This window comes from Maniola jurtina, chromosome 9, assembly GCF_905333055.1.
Source record: "Maniola jurtina chromosome 9, ilManJurt1.1, whole genome shotgun sequence".
NCBI classification, from domain to species: domain Eukaryota; kingdom Metazoa; phylum Arthropoda; class Insecta; order Lepidoptera; family Nymphalidae; genus Maniola; species Maniola jurtina.
The window spans coordinates 5643964-5669969 of record NC_060037.1 but is presented as its reverse complement, the minus strand read 5'-3'; the positions used below and the strand labels follow the sequence as shown (position 1 = coordinate 5669969).

At 37.2% G+C, this 26006-nt stretch overlaps 1 protein-coding gene and 1 long non-coding RNA gene across 3 annotated transcripts in view; both read left to right on the top strand.

The window, feature by feature from the left end:
- Window positions 1-26006, top strand: part of LOC123868211 (breast cancer anti-estrogen resistance protein 1) — a 118194-nt gene that overhangs the window by 71456 nt on the left and 20732 nt on the right. The window lies entirely within an intron of this gene.
- Window positions 1093-8939, top strand: LOC123868228. Its single transcript, XR_006796618.1, has 3 exons — window positions 1093-1104; window positions 7713-7718; window positions 8274-8939. It is a non-coding gene; the product is annotated as an uncharacterized LOC123868228 (long non-coding RNA).

Below are 26006 nucleotides of genomic sequence, written 5' to 3'. Positions count from 1 at the left end.
ACTAGATTGTGCATTTCAAACCAGAATTTCTTGATGCAGTTGTATCTTTTGCTAATAACTTGACCAATGTAATTTTCTAAGCTTTGTGGCACACGATTTTTGTTTGGAGTAGCCGTACAATACATTTAATTCAATAATGGTGAACTAGGACAATCCAGTTTAGCCCAACTTACGGGAAATTGCTCTTCTAGCAATATGATAACTCTCTGTATAGGTATATTAAGTATACTGCACTAGGTATACGTTCTAAATGTGATGAAGCGATGCGATGGGGTGCGAAGTGCGGACAGCGAGCTAATGGGATTTGACCCTCAGGAAATTCGATTGCTCGTTCTCAATGGCTATTCAATGCGTGCCTATTGGATTTGTTGATGCTGTATTCTGATTACAATACGAACTGACCAATATTTTTCAGAATATTTTCGCAGATTTTACAGATGATAGCTTTTAGAGTTCCGTACCTACTACGTCCGAATGAAATAGAAGAACCCCTTTAGGATCATTTTTGTGTCTGTCTGTCCGTTTAACACAGACAATTTGCTCCGAATCTACTGGACAGGTTAAATTAGGTACCTACAGTGTGGCCTAAACACGGATGTGTATCGTAAATACTAATAGGGTTCCCTTGGCATTCTTAGGGTACGGAACCCTAAAAAATAAATTTTAAATATGGGTTGAAATTAGAAAATTAGTACTCAACCGGTCCAGTAGATTCGGAGCAATTTGGCTGTGACAGACGGACAGACATACACATGAGTAATCTTATAAATAGTGTCCTGTTTTTTATTTGGACTAACGCAACCTTAAAAATTGATTGATACAAAAGTTTCAAGGCAAAGGTACTCATTAGTCTATATTTTGCTTATACGTTTTATATTTACAGTCGAAAAGAATGAAGGAAAGGATGTTTTGATTTCTTTTCGTAATCACAATCGGCCTGAACACGCCATCATTGCCTCCAGAGAGTTGTTATTATTAGAGTAGCAGTGCCCTGCAAAATGGTCTCAATCTGACTGGTGTACCTAATTCACCGGTCGTGAATTTTGTCATTCAGTAAATTATTCATTTTGGACCGGTTTTTCTTTTTGAAAGACTGTGCTATTGGTATGTAAGTCAACGTTGGAAGACCCCCACTAAGTAGATGGACGACATCAAATGAGTCGCAGGGAGCCGCTGGATTTAGGCGGCGCACTTATTATACGCAGATATATCCCTTCCACTCTCAGCATGTCTCCCAGAGCTCTTTTTAACTGTCGCTATAAATATTTGCATCTTTTTCTTATTTATGTAATAAGAAAAAGATAGACAAACTTAATTTAACTTAGAAGTGTCAAACCTCCTGACTTTAGGTGCCAGTCGTGAGCCTATTGTTTAAAGTAAAGTTGCACTATTTAGTCTTTAACTAAAAATTCATTTTCCCTCCTTTTTAACCGACTTCAAAAAAGGAGGATTATCTCAATTCATCGGAATCTTTTTTTTATTAACCATATTTTAAAAAAAAATTCAAGATTGAAGATTTTTTTTTTATTTGCAGAAACAATTTTTACAATAAGATGTTATTAATTTTAATTACATATTTTCCAGTTCGTCATGTTTCGCCTTACATAATGAGATATTCTAAAAGATGCAGGTATTCTTGATTTAGTTTAGAGAAAAACATCAGAATCGACGCCACTATGTGGAGACCTCTGATGTAGAGTAGAGAGGTCTGCTGCTCTATGTTCTGACTCAATTTCCTCTGTAAGCAAATTGATTGTTCCCTACGATCGAGTCATGCAATCGTTTATCAAAGTACAAATAGGTAGATATATTTAGCCCGTAGCGCTGTTGATTGGGTTCTTTATTGAAAATCGTTGAGCTGGTTAAAATAAATTGCTTAATTTAATCAAATCTAATGGCGGTCGCATACCAAGGAGCGCAAGAATTGGAAGAATTTAATAAAAAATTGGCAGTCCCCACAGACTGCCAATTTTTAATTAAATTCACTTAAAACTATGAAATAACAATTGCTTTTTTGGATTTTCAAAATAATTGCAGTAGGTATAGAAAATAAAAATTTCATAATTTGTACATTAAAACCACTAACATTATACTTAAGTGTTATAAGTTTTTACATCTATCGGCACTCGGAGCGCTATTAAAAATAGCATGTTGGTGACACGACCTTCAAGTTTTTATCCATCCCAAAATCGCTCATCGCACCTAGAAATTTTCACTTCAGCAAGAGGACGCAATAGGCGCTCGCAACGAAAATGCGCATGTTATTGAAAATGCGTTTGATGTCAACAGCAAGAGTCGGCTGCATCGAGCGCTAGTTGTCGACGTCAGTCGTCAATTGAGATCGGCGCTGACTAAAGGCCAAATCACACCAATTGCGTACACGTGACACGTGCGTAGTAATGCGTGAAAACCCCTAACACACCGGGTCACGCATACGTCCACGCATTACGCAAGCGGTGTGCCATGTTTCATACAGTTCCATACATTACAACGCAATAGTACGCGCTACATCTACGCTTACGCAGCCTGTGTGAACGAGCTATAAAACCACTTCTAACGCGTTTTACGGCGAACCCAATGTTACCTACGTCTCTGAAATTTTCAGTGCATACTTACTGAAAAATGCGCCTCTTGCAACTGTTGTATGACGGTTTTTGAGGGTTTCGCGGATACCTAATGTTCTCCGTATAGGTAGGTCTACTCATGTGGTAGGTATTTGACAAAAACAATGAATCCAGGACTTGATAAGTCCTGTAGTTGCACCAAATGGCGTCTAAATACAAAATTTTAATTAATATTTTGCACAAAAAGTTAAAAATAATGCAAAAGTTTCAAGTGTTTCATTTTTCATTTGACGTTCATTTTGCTTTGTAATTTTTTAAACACAGTCCAAAAGAATACAGGCTGTTTTGATTTTTATTTCGTAGAACAATTTGGTCTGGACTTCGAGCACGCAATCATTTGTCTATGTTAACAAATCGATAGTTCTATTAGTTTTACCTTCAAAATGAATCATATACTTGATCATTTTTCACGACAGCAAATCAAATTGATTTGTGATATTTGAATTGTGCACTGTATCAATCCTACCTAATCACTTCGCTTTTTAACCGACTTCGAAAAAAGGAGGAGGTTCTCAATTCGTCGGAATCTTTTTTTTTAATGTAAGTATAATATTATAATACTTAAACTTACATACACATGTATAAACTCATTGGGGGCTCTGTATGTGATAGACAGACAGAAGCGACTAGACGACGCGACTATTATTCATCAATGCCCGCAGCTTCGCCCGCGTGGATTGGTCAGATCCCCTGCAGCATCAGGATTGAGGAGTTGGACTCCAAATTTTTTATGAAACAATGTCGCAAAGTTCCTCTATCGATTAAAAAAGAAATTACGCAAATCGGTTCAGAAATCTCGGAGATTTCGGTGTACATAGGTAGAAAAACACAACTCCCTTTTTAAAAGTCGGTTAAAAAAGTAGCCTATTTTACGCCCTGGTCAATCCTCTAAAGAACAAGTAATTTTAGTTAACAATTGATAGCGGGATAAGCGGCTGTCAGGAATATCCGTTAAATCCTCGACAGGTAAATATTTTGCGGGAGTGAGATTAAGAAAATGATTGGGCGTAAGTGCGGAAAGATCTGACGGATCAGAGCTTAAAATACATAATGGTCTACTATTTAATAAGTTTTCGATTTGAATTATAATTGTATTTAATTCTTCATAAGTAAGGATTTGTGTCCCTACTACCTTGTATAAATGCGTTTTTACACAACGAACGTTAATTTCGCTAAGACCATTAAAATGCGGGCCGTAAGGCGGGCTATGTTTAAATTGAATACGATGTTCTGCGAGGCGATTTTCAATGAAATTTTTATGAGCATTGGACTGTATGAGAGTGTAAAGTTCATCTAATTTGCGTTTAGCACCAAAAAATGTAGTAGCTCCATCGCTGTATATTAGACTTACAGGGCCTTTGCGTGCGCTTAGTCTCAAAAAAGCTGCAAGAAATAAGTCAGAACTAAGATCTGAGACTAATTCTAGGTGTACTGCCTTGGTAGTCATGCATGTAAATATGCAGACGTACGCTTTATGACTTTTAATACCTCGGCGGCGAATGTGAGTTACAAAGAAAGGTCCCATGTAGTCCACAGCGGTGTGAACGAAGGCTTTAACTTGCGCTACTCTAAAAGCGGGTAACTCTCCCATTTGTGGAAAAGTAGATTGAGGGTTGGTGCGAAAACAAATATTGCATTTGTGTACACGTTGTCGAACCAAGTTTCTGGCAGCAATGATCCAGAACTTCTGTCTGAGTAAAGCGAGTAATAACGCGGGTCCTGTATGCAAATTAGTGATATGATAATAATCAACTATTAGTTGAGTGATGCGGTCTTTAGAAGGTAAGATTATTGGATGTTTTTGACCAAAATTTAATTGCGAATTGCTTAAACGACCACCAACTCTGATGATGTCGTCTGCGAGAAATGGGTTAAGTTTTAAGATCGATTTCGAGCAAGGTTTATTATTTTTGAGAGCGTGAATATCTTGAGAAAAATGTTTATTTTGAACATAGCGAATTATATAAGTTTCTGCAAATTCTAGATCTGAAACTGTAATAGAACCGCGTGATTTTAAGCGTTTAGAGAATCTTAACATGTAAACAATGGTGCGCAATAATTTAGACCAGCTAGAACAGCGTTCGGCTAAGATATCAATCGGATGTTGAGTGTCGGAAACAGAAGTTTCAACTGCTAGAACAGTAATTTTTGCTTCTTCAAAATTTTCATTATGAGCGTTTACTTGAAAAGGCGTTATAGGCCATCGCGATATAGGATGCGTTGTCCACTGAGGAGCGTTAAACCAAAGTTTGCGTTCTAATAATTCTTTCGGCGTGACTGGACGAGATATAATGTCCGCAGGATTTTCGCGTCCTTTTATATGATACCAATGTTCAGCAGATAACTTTGAATTAATTTCGGTAATCCTATTGGCAACGAATGTATGGTATTTATATGCGGGAGAATGCAGCCATGAAAGAGCTACTGTAGAGTCCGAAAATGCGTAAATGTTATTTATTTTGCAGCGCTTGCTAAGAGTTTCACGTATCAAATCAATTAAACTGGCTAATAGAAGAGATGCGCAAAGCTCGAGTCGAGCGAGTGATGTTTTCTTAAGCGGTGCGACTCTAGATTTTGAAGCGAGCAAATGAATAGATCCAGAAGAATGTTCATCTGAACTTACGCGTATGTAAACGGCGGCTCCATAGCATTTTTCACTAGCGTCAGAAAAACCTATGAGCGTTACATGGGATTCAGAGTTCATCCCTACGTAGCGTGGAATTTTGATTTGTTCTAAATGTGGTAGTTCATTACAAAATTGTTCAAACTGTTGAGCGATTGAGCTGGGTACTGGAGTATCCCAGTCGAGATTTAATTTCCAACATTCTTGGACGAGAAGTTTCATAAAAGCGGTAACAGGACCTATTAGACCGATTGGATCGAACAGGCGCGCGGTAATTGAAAGAATTAAGCGTTTTGTATAATCGCGTGGACTTTCCTTAGCGTTGATTTTAAAAGTAAAAGTATCGAGTTTAGGATGCCACTGCATTCCCACTATTTTTGTAACGTCTTGAGCATCTGAATCAAAATTAATTGCGTGCGGATTTTTATGAGAGCTAGGAACTTCATTTAGAAATTTAGTGTCATTGGAGATCCATTTGGTTAAATTGAAACCACCTGAGTTGAACATATCGACCATTTCATGATAAGTTGCTTTGGCTTTCTCAAAACCATCGATTGAGTTTATGTAATCGTCCATGTACATGTGATGAGTAGCTTCATTAGCTGCGAGCGGGTACCTGTCAATGCTGTCTTCAGCTAGCTGACGCACGACTCTCATAGCGAGATAAGGTGAACTAGATACTCCAAATGATACTACGGTGAAGTTATAAGTGTCAATAGATTGCTCAGTGTCAAATCTAAAAAGAATTCTTTGAAAAGCGTGATGCGCGGGCGTTAAATTTAATTGAAAATAATGTTTTTCAATATCTGCGGTTACTGCGATTGAGAATAAGCGTAAATTTATTAAGAGTTCAAATATGTTATTTTGTAAGTTAGGACCTACATATAATAAATCGTTAAGCGATTTTCCGGAGGTAGTTCGACTTGAAGCGTTTAGAACGATACGAGTTTTCGAAGTCTGCTTATCGGGGCGATAAACAGCTCTGTGCGGTATATAATAACAGTTTATATCGCGTGAAGGGTTGTCTACTTTCGTAAGATAACCTTTGTCTATGTATGACTGAATGGTTGCGTTATAATCTTTACGAAGAGCGGGATTAGCGTTTAATTTCTTCTCTAATTGAAGAAAGCGGAGTTTGGCGATCGAGTATGAGTCACCGAGTTTAGCGGGATCATCTTTAAAGGGTAAGTGAACAGTATATCGGCCTGTTTCATCGCGTGAGTAAGTATCTTTAAAGATGCGTTCACATGCCTCATCATCTGGGCTTATGTGAATTTTATTAGGTACATTTTCTAATGACCAAAAGCGTTCAGTAATTTCATCAAGTGACGGAGAGTCTGTGTGACATAAAAAAGTTTTAAAATCGTTTGAGCGGTGAGTCGAGTTGTGAGCTGCGCAGTCTGCTCTCCCCATCAGTATGTAGCCTAGCGTGCTTTGAACCGCGACTACAGACGAACGAGGCGAGACCACTCTGTCACACCCAAGCAAGAAGGGGAACAGTTCATTACCGATTAGGCAATCGATCGGCCCTGGAGTATGATAATCGTCGTCAGCCAATGGCAATGCGTGTAAATGAGTTAACTGGGAAACATCGATACGAGCGTTTGGTAAGTGGTCGGTAATTGTGTCTATCACCCTAGCGGTAATAGTATAAGAACAGCGTGAGTCAAAGCGAGAGTAAATTTTAAATGTTACGAATCCCAGGGATGTGCTTTCTGTTTGACCAATGCCTTTTACAACTGACGGAGCGAATTTAATTTTCATATTTAAGCGTTGGCAACATTCTTTTGAAATAAAATTAGTCATTGAACCTGTATCTAAAAATAAACGGATAGCGTATTGCGTATTGTTACTACATACATTTACTTTCGCGGTAGGTAAAAGTACAGTTGTATCTTTCGAGTAATTGCGTGAAGAGGTAGTCACTGAAAGTGCTAATTCTGTAGGATTACTTGGCGGAGCGTGAGGTGCGGGTAGCGGTGCTGTAATCTTTGGTAAATCGCTAGATTTATCATTCTGCGGTGGCATCTGTATCGGAGTGTTACTGTTGTTAGCACCATAGCGGTTCGGTGAGTAAGCGGTTGCATGTGACTGTGAGGTCCCGGGTTCATACCTAGGCTTAGAAAAGGAGCTACATAACAGACTGTGATGTGAGCTAGACGCACAGTTCCCACATCGACCCTGGCTCTTACAGCGGAATTTTAAATGAAATCCTAGGCAGAACTCACAAAATCTATTTTTTCTCACTATGTCTAGCTTAGTTTTAGCGTCTTGATTTTTAAAAACCTCACACTTGTAAAGCGGATGAGCGTCTTGATTTTTACAGATTAAGCACTTACGTTGAGTATTTTGAGAATTTAAATTATAATTATTGTTGTTGCTGACTGTACTAGTATAAGTCTGAGTTTGCGATTTAGGTTTATATGAATTAGGTTTTTTATTTGGAGTTTGAGTGTTAACTTGAGCGGAGCGTAAGGTTTGTATTTTTAATTGTTCTTTTAAAAAATTATTTAAATCGGAAAAGGTAGGTATTTTAATGTGTTTGTGATTTTGTTCAAATAATGACACAACATCTTTACTTAACTTTGAGAGTGCAATGTGTGTAATCATAAAGTCTGATAAGTCTGGTATTTCTAGGCGTTGCAGTGCCGCTTGCGCGGAGCAAAATTGATCAACAAAAGATTCGAGCGGTTGATTTTGTTTGCAATTTAAAATCGTATCTATATATTGAGTAGCTTGCACTCTAGTATCTTGATATTTCTCTAATAATGCGTTCCATATAATAAGATAATTCTCAGAGGTGGGTGGTATGCCAGAACAAACCAAAAGCGCCTTATCAGTTAAGCAACTAACTAAGTATTGGACTTTCTGTACGTCAGTGAGTCTATTGTTGTTATGTATTAAGTTCAAAAAGTTTTCGTAAAAGACAGTCCATTTTGACGGACAGCCATCAAATGTTTTTAAATTCAGTGGAGGTAATTTTTTATTTAACAAACTGTATTGGTTGTCAAACTGTGACACAGCAGATTCACTTTTAATTTCATTTAGAGTATATTGAATTTGACAGTATAATGTGTCAAATGCGCCTAGCGGGGCATAGTTCGGCGTATAAACAGGGTCATGTTTCAAATAGGCTGAAATTAAATCGTCTATAACTATCGCGAAATCTTGACGTAATTTTTCTAAACTTTGAACGCGAGACAAGAAATTCGTTTTGTTCACAGGATCACTCACCTTCAGACTTAAATCATATATTTGTTGAATTGATAAAAACAAGAATTCTTTCTTAGCCTCTAATCTAACAATAGTTTCGTTAGATTTCGACATTCTGATTTCTGATATGCGATAATAAACGTTATTTCAAGCGAATAAGACTCAATACAGGCGAATAATTATTTCGATATAATTTTTATAATGAGTTTGTTGTAGGTAGATATAAAAAGTTTTAATCTTTAAATATTGAAAAATATACATAAATAATTATATATAATGCGTTAATATAATGTAATGCGTGGATCTAAACATAAATATGCGTAATTATACAAGATTTTTGTATATTTTTGTTAGCGGCGGTACCTATGTTCCGAACGTAATTCTATTGCAATGAATATTGAAATATACAATAAATAGCGTGTTTAGTGTTGAATTGTATATGAATACGATTCTAGGAAGAGAAATTGGATACGGTGCGATAGGACCAGAGAAATTGTAGGATAAATACCTGGATTTAGGCAGGATAGGTCACAGGTGGTTTGGAGTCTTCCCTTTCTCGTATTCCGTGGATAGTTTCTTCGAAGCACAGATTCGCAGAACACTTCACTTAATTTTAAAGTTTATGTGATTTTAACTTATGTACTTAGCGTAGCGTTTTTACAGTTTAATAGCGGGTTTTTGCGTGATTAATTTAGCGTTATATGAGTTTTTTACACAAGCGGCGCGTGGCGTTTGTACAGCGGGCGTCACGCAGTTTGCGGGTTTCAGACTCGACGTGCGTAAACGCAGGTTCAAAGGTAACTGACAGGAGCGGGGTGTGAGAGCGGGTAATAGGATGGAATTTTATGTGTGCGTGAGTGTTTGTATGTGTGTATGTATGATAGCGTAATTAAATATATAATAATAACTTAAGTAACTAGAGGGCGCTTACAACTTCCCCCGCCTAGAGGTAATCCTCTAAACAGAACGAATTGCAAGACAGAGAGATAAAAATTATAGCGTTAAAAGCGTTTAAATAGAGTTAATAGCAGCCTATTGAGAAGGTAGAGGGCATATCCGAACTACAGGTCTGATGTAGCTTCCGGAACGCGTTCTAACTTTGACTGCTCGAATTATACTGTCTTTCCCTGGATAGAGTTCTTCTATAACTCCTAGAGGCCAGCAAAGAGGATGAACGTTGGAGTCTTTGATTACAACAACAGCTCCAAGACTCACAGGGTTGGATGGAGTATTCCACTTTTGTCTGTGTTGTAAAGAAGTCAAATATTCTTGGCTCCAGCGTTTCCAGAAAGAACAAGTAATTTTAGTTAACAATTGATAGCGGGATAAGCGGCTGTCAGGAATATCCGTTAAATCCTCGACAGGTAAATATTTTGCGGGAGTGAGATTAAGAAAATGATTGGGCGTAAGTGCGGAAAGATCTGACGGATCAGAGCTTAAAATACATAATGGTCTACTATTTAATAAGTTTTCGATTTGAATTATAATTGTATTTAATTCTTCATAAGTAAGGATTTGTGTCCCTACTACCTTGTATAAATGCGTTTTTACACAACGAACGTTAATTTCGCTAAGACCATTAAAATGCGGGCCGTAAGGCGGGCTATGTTTAAATTGAATACGATGTTCTGCGAGGCGATTTTCAATGAAATTTTTATGAGCATTGGACTGTATGAGAGTGTAAAGTTCATCTAATTTGCGTTTAGCACCAAAAAATGTAGTAGCTCCATCGCTGTATATTAGACTTACAGGGCCTTTGCGTGCGCTTAGTCTCAAAAAAGCTGCAAGAAATAAGTCAGAACTAAGATCTGAGACTAATTCTAGGTGTACTGCCTTGGTAGTCATGCATGTAAATATGCAGACGTACGCTTTATGACTTTTAATACCTCGGCGGCGAATGTGAGTTACAAAGAAAGGTCCCATGTAGTCCACAGCGGTGTGAACGAAGGCTTTAACTTGCGCTACTCTAAAAGCGGGTAACTCTCCCATTTGTGGAAAAGTAGATTGAGGGTTGGTGCGAAAACAAATATTGCATTTGTGTACACGTTGTCGAACCAAGTTTCTGGCAGCAATGATCCAGAACTTCTGTCTGAGTAAAGCGAGTAATAACGCGGGTCCTGTATGCAAATTAGTGATATGATAATAATCAACTATTAGTTGAGTGATGCGGTCTTTAGAAGGTAAGATTATTGGATGTTTTTGACCAAAATTTAATTGCGAATTGCTTAAACGACCACCAACTCTGATGATGTCGTCTGCGAGAAATGGGTTAAGTTTTAAGATCGATTTCGAGCAAGGTTTATTATTTTTGAGAGCGTGAATATCTTGAGAAAAATGTTTATTTTGAACATAGCGAATTATATAAGTTTCTGCAAATTCTAGATCTGAAACTGTAATAGAACCGCGTGATTTTAAGCGTTTAGAGAATCTTAACATGTAAACAATGGTGCGCAATAATTTAGACCAGCTAGAACAGCGTTCGGCTAAGATATCAATCGGATGTTGAGTGTCGGAAACAGAAGTTTCAACTGCTAGAACAGTAATTTTTGCTTCTTCAAAATTTTCATTATGAGCGTTTACTTGAAAAGGCGTTATAGGCCATCGCGATATAGGATGCGTTGTCCACTGAGGAGCGTTAAACCAAAGTTTGCGTTCTAATAATTCTTTCGGCGTGACTGGACGAGATATAATGTCCGCAGGATTTTCGCGTCCTTTTATATGATACCAATGTTCAGCAGATAACTTTGAATTAATTTCGGTAATCCTATTGGCAACGAATGTATGGTATTTATATGCGGGAGAATGCAGCCATGAAAGAGCTACTGTAGAGTCCGAAAATGCGTAAATGTTATTTATTTTGCAGCGCTTGCTAAGAGTTTCACGTATCAAATCAATTAAACTGGCTAATAGAAGAGATGCGCAAAGCTCGAGTCGAGCGAGTGATGTTTTCTTAAGCGGTGCGACTCTAGATTTTGAAGCGAGCAAATGAATAGATCCAGAAGAATGTTCATCTGAACTTACGCGTATGTAAACGGCGGCTCCATAGCATTTTTCACTAGCGTCAGAAAAACCTATGAGCGTTACATGGGATTCAGAGTTCATCCCTACGTAGCGTGGAATTTTGATTTGTTCTAAATGTGGTAGTTCATTACAAAATTGTTCAAACTGTTGAGCGATTGAGCTGGGTACTGGAGTATCCCAGTCGAGATTTAATTTCCAACATTCTTGGACGAGAAGTTTCATAAAAGCGGTAACAGGACCTATTAGACCGATTGGATCGAACAGGCGCGCGGTAATTGAAAGAATTAAGCGTTTTGTATAATCGCGTGGACTTTCCTTAGCGTTGATTTTAAAAGTAAAAGTATCGAGTTTAGGATGCCACTGCATTCCCACTATTTTTGTAACGTCTTGAGCATCTGAATCAAAATTAATTGCGTGCGGATTTTTATGAGAGCTAGGAACTTCATTTAGAAATTTAGTGTCATTGGAGATCCATTTGGTTAAATTGAAACCACCTGAGTTGAACATATCGACCATTTCATGATAAGTTGCTTTGGCTTTCTCAAAACCATCGATTGAGTTTATGTAATCGTCCATGTACATGTGATGAGTAGCTTCATTAGCTGCGAGCGGGTACCTGTCAATGCTGTCTTCAGCTAGCTGACGCACGACTCTCATAGCGAGATAAGGTGAACTAGATACTCCAAATGATACTACGGTGAAGTTATAAGTGTCAATAGATTGCTCAGTGTCAAATCTAAAAAGAATTCTTTGAAAAGCGTGATGCGCGGGCGTTAAATTTAATTGAAAATAATGTTTTTCAATATCTGCGGTTACTGCGATTGAGAATAAGCGTAAATTTATTAAGAGTTCAAATATGTTATTTTGTAAGTTAGGACCTACATATAATAAATCGTTAAGCGATTTTCCGGAGGTAGTTCGACTTGAAGCGTTTAGAACGATACGAGTTTTCGAAGTCTGCTTATCGGGGCGATAAACAGCTCTGTGCGGTATATAATAACAGTTTATATCGCGTGAAGGGTTGTCTACTTTCGTAAGATAACCTTTGTCTATGTATGACTGAATGGTTGCGTTATAATCTTTACGAAGAGCGGGATTAGCGTTTAATTTCTTCTCTAATTGAAGAAAGCGGAGTTTGGCGATCGAGTATGAGTCACCGAGTTTAGCGGGATCATCTTTAAAGGGTAAGTGAACAGTATATCGGCCTGTTTCATCGCGTGAGTAAGTATCTTTAAAGATGCGTTCACATGCCTCATCATCTGGGCTTATGTGAATTTTATTAGGTACATTTTCTAATGACCAAAAGCGTTCAGTAATTTCATCAAGTGACGGAGAGTCTGTGTGACATAAAAAAGTTTTAAAATCGTTTGAGCGGTGAGTCGAGTTGTGAGCTGCGCAGTCTGCTCTCCCCATCAGTATGTAGCCTAGCGTGCTTTGAACCGCGACTACAGACGAACGAGGCGAGACCACTCTGTCACACCCAAGCAAGAAGGGGAACAGTTCATTACCGATTAGGCAATCGATCGGCCCTGGAGTATGATAATCGTCGTCAGCCAATGGCAATGCGTGTAAATGAGTTAACTGGGAAACATCGATACGAGCGTTTGGTAAGTGGTCGGTAATTGTGTCTATCACCCTAGCGGTAATAGTATAAGAACAGCGTGAGTCAAAGCGAGAGTAAATTTTAAATGTTACGAATCCCAGGGATGTGCTTTCTGTTTGACCAATGCCTTTTACAACTGACGGAGCGAATTTAATTTTCATATTTAAGCGTTGGCAACATTCTTTTGAAATAAAATTAGTCATTGAACCTGTATCTAAAAATAAACGGATAGCGTATTGCGTATTGTTACTACATACATTTACTTTCGCGGTAGGTAAAAGTACAGTTGTATCTTTCGAGTAATTGCGTGAAGAGGTAGTCACTGAAAGTGCTAATTCTGTAGGATTACTTGGCGGAGCGTGAGGTGCGGGTAGCGGTGCTGTAATCTTTGGTAAATCGCTAGATTTATCATTCTGCGGTGGCATCTGTATCGGAGTGTTACTGTTGTTAGCACCATAGCGGTTCGGTGAGTAAGCGGTTGCATGTGACTGTGAGGTCCCGGGTTCATACCTAGGCTTAGAAAAGGAGCTACATAACAGACTGTGATGTGAGCTAGACGCACAGTTCCCACATCGACCCTGGCTCTTACAGCGGAATTTTAAATGAAATCCTAGGCAGAACTCACAAAATCTATTTTTTCTCACTATGTCTAGCTTAGTTTTAGCGTCTTGATTTTTAAAAACCTCACACTTGTAAAGCGGATGAGCGTCTTGATTTTTACAGATTAAGCACTTACGTTGAGTATTTTGAGAATTTAAATTATAATTATTGTTGTTGCTGACTGTACTAGTATAAGTCTGAGTTTGCGATTTAGGTTTATATGAATTAGGTTTTTTATTTGGAGTTTGAGTGTTAACTTGAGCGGAGCGTAAGGTTTGTATTTTTAATTGTTCTTTTAAAAAATTATTTAAATCGGAAAAGGTAGGTATTTTAATGTGTTTGTGATTTTGTTCAAATAATGACACAACATCTTTACTTAACTTTGAGAGTGCAATGTGTGTAATCATAAAGTCTGATAAGTCTGGTATTTCTAGGCGTTGCAGTGCCGCTTGCGCGGAGCAAAATTGATCAACAAAAGATTCGAGCGGTTGATTTTGTTTGCAATTTAAAATCGTATCTATATATTGAGTAGCTTGCACTCTAGTATCTTGATATTTCTCTAATAATGCGTTCCATATAATAAGATAATTCTCAGAGGTGGGTGGTATGCCAGAACAAACCAAAAGCGCCTTATCAGTTAAGCAACTAACTAAGTATTGGACTTTCTGTACGTCAGTGAGTCTATTGTTGTTATGTATTAAGTTCAAAAAGTTTTCGTAAAAGACAGTCCATTTTGACGGACAGCCATCAAATGTTTTTAAATTCAGTGGAGGTAATTTTTTATTTAACAAACTGTATTGGTTGTCAAACTGTGACACAGCAGATTCACTTTTAATTTCATTTAGAGTATATTGAATTTGACAGTATAATGTGTCAAATGCGCCTAGCGGGGCATAGTTCGGCGTATAAACAGGGTCATGTTTCAAATAGGCTGAAATTAAATCGTCTATAACTATCGCGAAATCTTGACGTAATTTTTCTAAACTTTGAACGCGAGACAAGAAATTCGTTTTGTTCACAGGATCACTCACCTTCAGACTTAAATCATATATTTGTTGAATTGATAAAAACAAGAATTCTTTCTTAGCCTCTAATCTAACAATAGTTTCGTTAGATTTCGACATTCTGATTTCTGATATGCGATAATAAACGTTATTTCAAGCGAATAAGACTCAATACAGGCGAATAATTATTTCGATATAATTTTTATAATGAGTTTGTTGTAGGTAGATATAAAAAGTTTTTATCTTTAAATATTGAAAAATATACATAAATAATTATATATAATGCGTTAATATAATGTAATGCGTGGATCTAAACATAAATATGCGTAATTATACAAGATTTTTGTATATTTTTGTTAGCGGCGGTACCTATGTTCCGAACGTAATTCTATTGCAATGAATATTGAAATATACAATAAATAGCGTGTTTAGTGTTGAATTGTATATGAATACGATTCTAGGAAGAGAAATTGGATACGGTGCGATAGGACCAGAGAAATTGTAGGATAAATACCTGGATTTAGGCAGGATAGGTCACAGGTGGTTTGGAGTCTTCCCTTTCTCGTATTCCGTGGATAGTTTCTTCGAAGCACAGATTCGCAGAACACTTCACTTAATTTTAAAGTTTATGTGATTTTAACTTATGTACTTAGCGTAGCGTTTTTACAGTTTAATAGCGGGTTTTTGCGTGATTAATTTAGCGTTATATGAGTTTTTTACACAAGCGGCGCGTGGCGTTTGTACAGCGGGCGTCACGCAGTTTGCGGGTTTCAGACTCGACGTGCGTAAACGCAGGTTCAAAGGTAACTGACAGGAGCGGGGTGTGAGAGCGGGTAATAGGATGGAATTTTATGTGTGCGTGAGTGTTTGTATGTGTGTATGTATGATAGCGTAATTAAATATATAATAATAACTTAAGTAACTAGAGGGCGCTTACACTGTGAAAGTCCCGTCAAAATCGGTTCAGCCGTTCCAAAGATTAGCCTTTTCAAACAGACAGACAGACAGACAGACAGACAGACAGACAAAAATTTTAAAAACGTGTGATTCAGTTATGGTATCGTTCAAATAACCATATGAGCTTAATATGAGGTAGTTATTTCGAAATTACAGACAGACACTCCAATTTTATTTATTAGTCATCAATACATCGTCGCTTCAACGAACAAGTAGAACACGAAAACATATCTACACTCAGTGTTATCAAACGATTGATCTCTGTAACTAACTGATATCCATACTTAGAGCAAAAATGTATTACACCTATGCACTTACGGAAATTATGCGATAGATGAAAAAAAAATAACGGCTTCAAAGATTCTTGCATCTAAATGTCATCTGTCTCAGTGTTTTTGTTGTCGCCGTGGTCTATCTATTTGTGCACTGCATTTCTCCTCTCCAATATGATTTCTTCTCATTTACTTGGAATTTACCAGCACTTCTTATCGTTCAAAGAATAAATAAGAAAATATGTAAAAGTTTATTCATATATACTTACCTATAAATGGGTACATATTTTCATATTTACTTAGCTGAAATGTGTTCGCTTGAAATTAAGTAGGTAGATAGGTGTTCGTGTCCAATACTTAAGAGGGCTCTCTCCGTCACTCGTTTCATACAATCGTAGTTCCAATTTCATTTGAATATTAAGCAACCAAAGTCCATGAAATTTTGCAGACATATTCTAGAAACTAATATCTATGTCTGTGGTTTTCCAGATTTCTGTTAAAATATTCGGTTTCAAAGTTACGCGGTCTTAAAACTTTTCATACAAATCTTTGAGCCCCTGTAATTTTAAAACTACCTACATATTTTTAGAAAATTCTAAAACACCACAGACACAGATATTAGTTTCTAGAATATGTCTGCAAAATTTCATAGACTTTGGTTGCTTAATATTCAAATGAAATTGGAACTACGATTGTATGAAACGAGTGACGGAGAGAGCCCTGTTAACAAAAGGTAGCTGATGTAAAGTAGGTAGTACCTACTACCTAGGTTACATTAGTTTCACAACTTCATGCTCGTGATGTCACGGTTTATTTTAGACACAAACAATCTATTTTGCTGAGCAGAACAATCATTGCACATCATTTGTTAAATAATAGACTCTCTCAGACGATTGGAGCCCTAACTCCTAACGACTTGCGTAATCTTGGCTAAGTTTTCCCGTATTCGCCAGGTCCACTGGGTTTGGCTGAGTTTCTTTGAAATTATTAGTTCTTAATTCTTTAAATATCTAGTAAATTACTTAAGTAGGTAATAGAAGACCTTTTTCGGGCACGGGTTTGGGACTTCGAAATTAACTTTTGAGAGGGGAGAGTGAGGCCAAAACTGAAAGTTTAAAGACAAGTCTGAAAACATAGCGTCGCTTTCAAAATAAAAGTTTCAGGTTTCGGCTCACTGAACGCTCCCTAAATCTTAACCTGTATTTCTAGGTAGCTATCGAAGTGTGTAGATGCAACGTGGGTGGAAAGCTCGTCTTAAAACTTCGTAGTAAACTTTTAAGATAACTTCATTAAGCCGCATGACCAGCAACTAACTTGATTTGACCCCACTTCATTGTTACTTCGGATCGAAACTAATTACATCGCCCTCAAGGGATATAGAACAAAGCTAGGAGGTAATCTTGTGTATGGGTATCCATCTCTTGTAATGGACGAGGGCCGTGTGTGCCTAGCATTGCCTGTCTCTTAATGCGTACCTATTTTTTTATACCTACCATTGTTAGGTTGAAGCGGGGGAGTAAAATTGTAGGTACAGTAATGAGTTGTAGCACTGCAGCTGTATAATATCATATAATCTATAATAGTTTGAGAGACAGCGATACGATTATTAATACATATATTGAATACTATTTCTTGATTTTGGACTAGTTCCATTGACTAACTGTTGATACTAAGTAGGATGAAACTCTATTCAGATGATAACCCTAGCAGCCGCAATAAATGAATGAAACTTCAACTGGTATGGAAAGTGCCAATACTTCCTTGGAGCCTCATTTGATGAGTCTCAAAATTAAATAAAAAATAACGTTGCCAAACAAATATAAAGTCAATCTTACTCTAACTTTTTTTATTTGTTGCATAGGGGATTAGAAACAATTTCGATGGTAGATGTCTTGCTCGCCATAGAAACGCTTGGTGCCTACATTGCATTATGTGGTCGCATATTGTAGCAAAAACTGTGTGGCATAGCATATGCACCTTGTATCATGGGGCAAACTGTCGTACTGCATATTATATTCCAGTTCTACAGCACGATGGTGCCTCGGCGTGAAATACAGCAGCATGCTGCATGTTGTGTTGTCCAGTGTAAATTACGGAATGGGAAATCTATGGTGAGAAAAAATGTGTCTACGCTACTACGCCTTCACCAGTCGCCATTAAGGTAGTAGGTATCTATGTATGATCCGGGTTTTAGGATAGCTCAAGAGCTACCTAATATTGAAATGTTTCATGTATTTGATAAATCGAAAATATAGGAGCCGTATCTGAGACTACAAGTAGGATAAAAAGAGGGTGGCAGAATTTATCCCTGTCAAGAGACGACGTAGCCTGGGGGAGCTGAGCGACAAGATTCGCCGTATTGTAGCAGTTCGGAAAAAAACCGTTCCGAGGATATTTGGCGCATGAAATATTATACTGTGCAAAATTTTAATAATCCACAAATATTTCCTGTTAAAAGAGCTTTTTATGTTGGGTGAATTTGTTGTCACTTGCTTGTGAAAAATGGATATTAATATTCTGCTCGTAGCAATTTTTTTCAGTAATATATTCTGATGACCTGTTTATGTAAAGTATAAGCAAAGTAGATCATCTTAGCTATATATTATAGCGCATCTATCTTTATTGATATCTTTAATGATCTTGTACTATAAGATCCACTATAACGGCGCCACGCAAAGCATTTTGTAATACTGAAAATGCATTTGACGTGCAAAATTTAGTAGCATCGGGTGCAACAAAGATATGCTGAAGAAATAGCAGATGCAGTCAACAGAATTGAGCGCTGACATAACCTCTGCTCACGCATTTTAAGGTGCGCCCGATTCTGACGTTGCTTACATCTTCTGTAAGCACTAAAACTGGGTTTTTTCTACCTCCTGCGACTCTTGCTGAACTCCTTTAGACCGCAAAATCGGGAATAACTTTGTTACGCTCATAAACAAAACGAAAGAGATAATTACAATTTATTGCACATTAATTTAGCAAAGACGCTACATAGTTAATAGTAAAGTAGGTACTTGGTTAGGGACAACGTCTCAAGAGAGACACTAGCCTGTCTGCGTGCAGCGGTTCCTAAACTTTATCCCGAACTTCTGTTGCAACATAGCAGAAAGAACAGGGGAAGTTTCTGTCCTGTCTGGAATTCAATTACTAACTATAATAAGCAGCCACGCTATAAATAGATAGGTAGGTACTAGATATAGCAATCAGCTCCATTAGCAAGTACACAAGTTGTGATTAGCTCACTGAGGTATTATTAGTCCAATGGATTAGCTACGATTAACGAACCTAAACTTATAATTGAAAAATCAAAAATAAATAAAAATCGACTTTAACAACCAAAAACACTAAAAAGTAAACAATAATTTAATTTATTACCGAATATATTATGTATACAAGAGGTAAAGTAGATCTATATACCTAATAACATTTTTGGAGCCGGTGTTTGTACGAATGCTCGTAATTTTTCAAGTTACAGCCTTATATACCTACCTACTACTATCAAGTACCCATAAAAATAGGAAGGAATTTGGACTTTGGTCAAAAGTATCGCTGTTCAGTTTCAGCGTAGCTAAAGGTAGTGTCAAGGAAGCGATGTTGGTGTCTGAAATACCCTAATTGCTACTAAACTATTAAATTGGTCTAATTTAAATAATATTAGCATGAAAATGTACGTGCATTTGGGGACAAAAGCTAGACAAGACCCGTTTCTGAAACACCATTTTCATAGATCTCGCAAATCGCAATCGAAGTCGGCATTAGAATAATTTATTCGGAAGCCATGTTTGAGCAACGCTGGGTTAGCTGGGGTGCCATCTTGTGCATAATGTAGCGAGTCTGGCTGACTCTCCGGCGTCAAATTTATGTCCACCCTCTTTGTAATTCAATTCCAAATTATTGTGGGTAAGTTATAACAAAAGTATGGTCCTACTACAAACCTAACATATTGCGGTAACTTAAACTTAATTGCAATTTCCATTTTACCGTTATAGTACCTATAACCTACCTATGATGTCCGCGTGGATTTCAGTAGGTTTATTAAAAAAATCCCATAGGAACTCTTTATGTCTTTGAGATGCAAACTGTCTCAGTACCTTTGTCAAAACGGCTTTGGGACTGGAAAAGTTAGCGGACAGATAGACAAACACATATTATTTTCATTTATGATATTAGTAGATATAGTTCTAATAGGTAAGTATATATTCTGTGGTATGGATTTGGTAAAAATAGCAGAAAATGTTAGGCCTTTGCGGAAATACTTTGCAACTTTGCCGATTTGACAAAGTTTAAATACTTATACTTACAGGAACTAAAGATTCAAGATTGCATGATTGAAGAACTAAAAATAACTCTACCTACATACCGAAAGAATAAAATAAGTAGATGGCATGAATAGCTTTAAAGCATGCAATGGGCTAAAATTATAGGGCTTTTGCTTAATAATAATGTTGGGGATTTAAATAAAACAGAGTGCAGTAGCGGTCGAATTTTAATCAGACGAAGCGTTTGAGTGGTGTAGTGCAGTTATCTACCGTGGAAATTGTTCTAAATGTTGAATACCATCCTTTTTGTTTTGCTTACGCTGTGCCTTCATTTTGTAAGGGCTGTGAACATCACGAAGAAACCTGCATGCCTGAGACTTCTCAAAGGTGTCTCAAGTTTGCTAATCCGCACTTGGCCAGGTAGAGTATAGCGAAATCCTTCTGATTCTGAGAGGCGAACATCATGTGGGAAAGCAATACGCGGACACACATAATAAAAATCCCTAATCTTTACTTATAGCATTAAAAAAATAGAGTTTTCATAAATGCTGTCTAAAATTGGATAGCTAAAAATACTCCACATAAAAATGCTGCAAGTACAAACGTTGATGGCTTGAAGGATATTAAAGCACACAATGGTTAAAATTAAAGAGTTGTTACTATTATGTTGGGGCTCAAATAAAAGAGAGTGCACTGGCGGCCGAGTTTTAATCAGACACAGAGCTCTTGAGTGTTGGAGTGTAGCTACCATTGAAATTGTGTTACGCGTCGAGAGTCGTCGTTCAACTTCACTCCTTAGCTACGTCGCCTTCAGCTAAGGACTGCTGTACAGTTTGTGTTGTATCTGTTATGGATTACAGTAACGTTTCTAGTAAGCTTATAATTTACCTTTAATAGTTGTTTTATTGTCTGCAAATCACCGATAGATTTCAAATTTTGCTTTTGTGACTCTTTCAGTAAGATGGGATATTACAGCCTTTTCTGCTCTTTAAATAAAATTAGTTATGTTACAGTAGGTAGAAACCTAAATAATTTGCTATTTCTGAGGTCAACATCCTAACACCAGAATTCAACTTAGAACAACAGAAACAAAGTCAGTATTTAGGGTTAGTTTGAAATTGTATTTCTTTCCATTAGGCTTAGGCACAAAAAAACAAGTAAATGTTATTTCAAGATTCTTTTTCCGTCACGTTTAATTTGCGAGAGTATTTTATTGAAAAACTTTGTACATCTTTTCCCTGTTTTAAGCTTTTTAAGTAAAACCTGTTTGGGAGTAAAAACCGGGGAGTAACTCAAAGCTGTCTAATTAAACCTGAATTGAACTGTTTTAGATCTTAGACTGTTTAGTTCGTTCCTTTTATATACTAAAGTTTATTTAGGCCTATATCAATCGATTGAATTAAAACGACAGAAGTGTTATTTGCCGGGTCTCAAAGTATGTAACTTTTAAACATTTGGACTGAAATGTCTTTGATTGTATTTTTTCAGATTTGATTAAACTTTCTGTAGGTAATAACAAGACGAACTAAACAACAGGAGTACCTACTGCAGCAAAAAGTTTTATTACATTCTTACTTTGCTTGTTTTGATGAATGTTTTAAGCTTAACTGAAATCTGAATCTACATTACGAGCTTTTTAACGAGTAGGTATATCTACCTAATGATGCATTTTCAAGATGAAACTCAGTAGATTACACCAAAAAGCTTCATTCGTTCAAGTTGAGGATAAAAGACATAATCACTATAGGTAGGTACCTATTGATTAAATGAATGGGCCGTGAAAAACTAGCAGACAGACCGACACACTTTCGAATTTACAATATTATAGCATGGGTGAACCTAATATCTGTCAGAAACAGTAACTCATCATAGAATAAAGTTTTAATTATACGGTTGCAGGCTGAGTGACCATAAAAGCACTAAAAATATAACGTCCAATGTAACAGTGCGAAGTTGGAGAAATGCCAAATGACCTGCAGCAGGCGCAAGCTACAAGTGGGCGCTTCGGATTGCCGTTTGGCATCCGTCTGCTCCAGACAAATTGGGTAACAGACCAACAAAATGAGGACACGACGGCAATTACTCGTTCCGCGAACGAAAAAGACAACAGCAAATTTTCATTCAACCAATGTTGCAAGTGTTTTGTTCAACAGCGGCGCCAGTGTAATTGTTACACTCGTTAAATTAAGGAAAACTCTTTTTAGGGTCCCGTATCGCAAAGAAAAATGAAACCCTTATTGGATCTCTTCGTTGTCTATTCGTCCGTCTGTCTGTCAATACTCTGTTGCTCAGAACCGCGTTGAGGTAGGTATCAGGAGTTTATATCAAATACTTAAGTCTACAGTCACTTGGAGCTGTAAAAATCAAATTCAACGCAATCAAAAAAAAATACGGCCATTTATGCCGAAGTGTTTGGCATCTCGTTGTAGATATAAGTATTAAATATTGTAAGTGACAAGGTCAGTACAAAGTACCTAAAGGAAAAAATCCGAAGATCCTCAAATTGTGGCTAAACATAATATCACAACGATCACAAAACATTCGCGGTAATATAACAACAAAAATAAATAATTATGCGTATCCTTAAAAGATGCAGAACCTCGGTGCGTGAGTCTGACTCGCACTTGGCCAATTTTTTTTTCTTTTTAGGAATCCTCGCTTATCTTTAGGTTGCAATTGAAAAGTGCACTGCTCGCCACCTCACCCCAATCTCCCCATTCAGTCTTTTCAATCTTCCCCTCTGCGTTATTCAATATGCGCTCGCGTGTTTTTATTCTATTCTGATGAATAAATTACGTAATTTGAAATTTTAATTTAAAACTACCATATGAGAATACATATATGGCATACATAAAACTTAGGTAGGTACCATTTTTTATCCTATGAGACCTAATGAGACATTAGATGGCTCATGGCTGTGCAAGATGTATCTTGGTAAGTAGGTAGGTACTTGGTAGAGTACAATCGTTACATATTTTGTACACATGTTTGTTTTTTCTGCTACATCTAATTAATTACGCAAAACATTGAAGTCACACGGTTCAGGGTTGTATCTATTGTTGTATTATTTTACTCCCAGTCTTTACCAGTATGTGTATGTCTAGGTAGGTACTTAATCTTAGATTAAGGATTGGTTTCCGCTACGCTCCGACGCGCGCTAATCTAGACTGTAACCATAAGTAAGTACTTCTATGTGTTCTGTCATTGAAGTATAATGTACTAGCTATACATCGATGGTACTAGCGAACAGTAAACATTACTTTAACGCACTAGGTAAAGCGCACTTTATATAAAGTAGCTAACTATCTGTAGTTAAACTAGGCATCAGCATATTAAATATTCGGTTGTACAGTGCAAAAACTTCTACAATTATTAAATCTAGTAGTGCCATTCTTTATGCATTTTTAAATTTCCTGCGGTACAGGATAGCACTATTTTAGATCTATCAATTCAGTTTACTGACTTGCGAAAAAGCGCAACACCACCGAATAGAAACTAGTCAGGCTTACACCGACTAAATACGTGAGTACTATCCGTAACAATCTATACTTATGACGAACTAGCCGATGCCCGCGACTTAGTTTGCGTGGATATACCTAGCCTATGTGTTAATCCAGGTTATAATCTAATCTTTCTAAATTTCAGCCAAATCCGTCCTGTAGTTTTTTCGTGAAAGAGTAACAAACATATGTACACACATACACACAAACTTTCGCCTTTATAATATTAGAGTGTGATATACACCATTACCTAGTTAACATACAAACTAGGTAGTATACATCTTGCAAACTCGTTTTCATTGACGCTGTTTATTTTAGAAGTGTCATTTGCAAAGCACTCGACTTGATAAGGATATTCATTTCGCTTCGCACACGTTGCCTCATGCTTGCTATCTAGTGAGATAATCACGTCGGTTCCAGAGAGTGCGATGTTTTTGCCCCCACAGTCCACATTGCAGCTAAAGACCTGAGGAGGCACAAAGCGTTGCTTGTTTGCGTTTCTCTTTCCATGTACAATTGTACAATATAAAAAGACTTATCTACACTATAAAAAGACTTCCTCCTGACTAACTGATCTATCAACGCACAGCCTAATACGCTGTGGTTAGAAATTTGCAATTTTGTAGGTTATTTTTATGGAGTAGGCACTCACCAAGGAAGGATTTTTGGAAATTCTACCCTTAAGGGGTTTAAATAGGTGAAAGTTTGTATGAAATTCTGTCATTTTTCAAGATATATCCATGAAAATTGATATTTAGTTTTTCGGTTAAAAATGAAGAAGTACTTCTTTCAGGATTTTTGAAAATCCTACCCCGTCTCCAATTTTCGAAAATTCCACACAAGCAAGGTCGGCGGGTCAGCTGGTAAATGATCATTCATTCCAATACGCGACGGTTGACGATAGGACGTTACTCGGTAGGTACCTACGTGTCTACGTCGTCTACGATCATTACGTTTAAAATATGTACAAGGAAGCGATAAATGTCGGCGCGCTTTGTGGTGTGGTCGTCTTAATAATATTATAGTTGTTCGTATTAGGCCTGAATTCCTCTAATACACTGATATCGGCCGCATACGTCGGTTGCGCATAGTTTTCGTATACAGTACCTACGTATACTGTTTTAAAATTGGTCACGTATTGTACCTATTTGTGCTGTCTGCTTAGTTAGCGTCACAGTGTGGTAAGAGAGTCGCTCGCGTGCAAAATCTAGTAGGAATTCAGGATTTACAACTTATAGGTTGATGAATAGGTTCGTGGCGCCGCCGCGCGTCGTTGTTGTCCAAGTCTTTAAAAGCGGCTGTGTCATCCTCATCTATGACGCCGACTTCTTAGTTCTTTGCTCAGCGATTCAAACGGTATTTAAATGCTCTGGTTTTTGCTTCTGATGTCGGCGATACGGAGGTTTTAATGGATCTAACATCTCTTCATCTCGAGCTTTTAAGATCAACTTTGCAAAATGTGTGTTTAGATTGGATCTTAAAGTGGTACTTTTTGGAGAGTTTACCGGTTCAAGAATTCGGTTTCTTTTTTTTTTTCATTTTTTTTTTGTTACACCTTAAATGTATATGTGTGCTGTGTTCACTGGACTAAGGAACGATGTCCACCTTAGCGGAGCGGAGAGAAATATGTGTAAGACCATCAGATTTTTAAAAGATGACGTGATAATTTTTCAACCTCATCTATTAAGAATCTGATTAGTCGACTGAACACATCTCCTCCACTCCACTTAAACCGGGCCTCAATGTGCTCACTCATATAGGTACAATACATACTCGTACAATCCATATTTTTTCCTTGTTTCTTTTTCAAAGCAGTTGGTACGGTCTATCTAACCGAGTGGTTTTGTTTTTTAGAAAAATAACTTATACTGTTATAATAACTTCATTTATTATATGTATAATATTAAAATAGGTTATTTGAACGGATCAGGATAAATAAAAAGGCAATAATAATAATAATTAGTCATGTCATTTTGTTTTCAATAAACTATGAAATGGTTCATAAAAAAATATGTGGTCGCGCCAAGGCGCCAGGCGGACGACTCAGCACCGCATTACTAGAACGAAGTCGTCGGTACGACTATTTTAAGTGGACGCAATCGCTTCCTGATACATTTATTTGTTTTTCTCGACAGCTTCGATAGTTTTATTGATACCTATCTGAAAAAGTTTCATACAGCGTGCGATACAAATGTTCTACTGACGTTCCCCATCATTGACTTGCCTTTAGGTACTCGGGTGACTTTTCTGTAGGTACTAATAAAAATATTTTAATCTTCCTCGTGAAATATTCTAACCTAATATCCATATGGTAATTTAAACTGAAA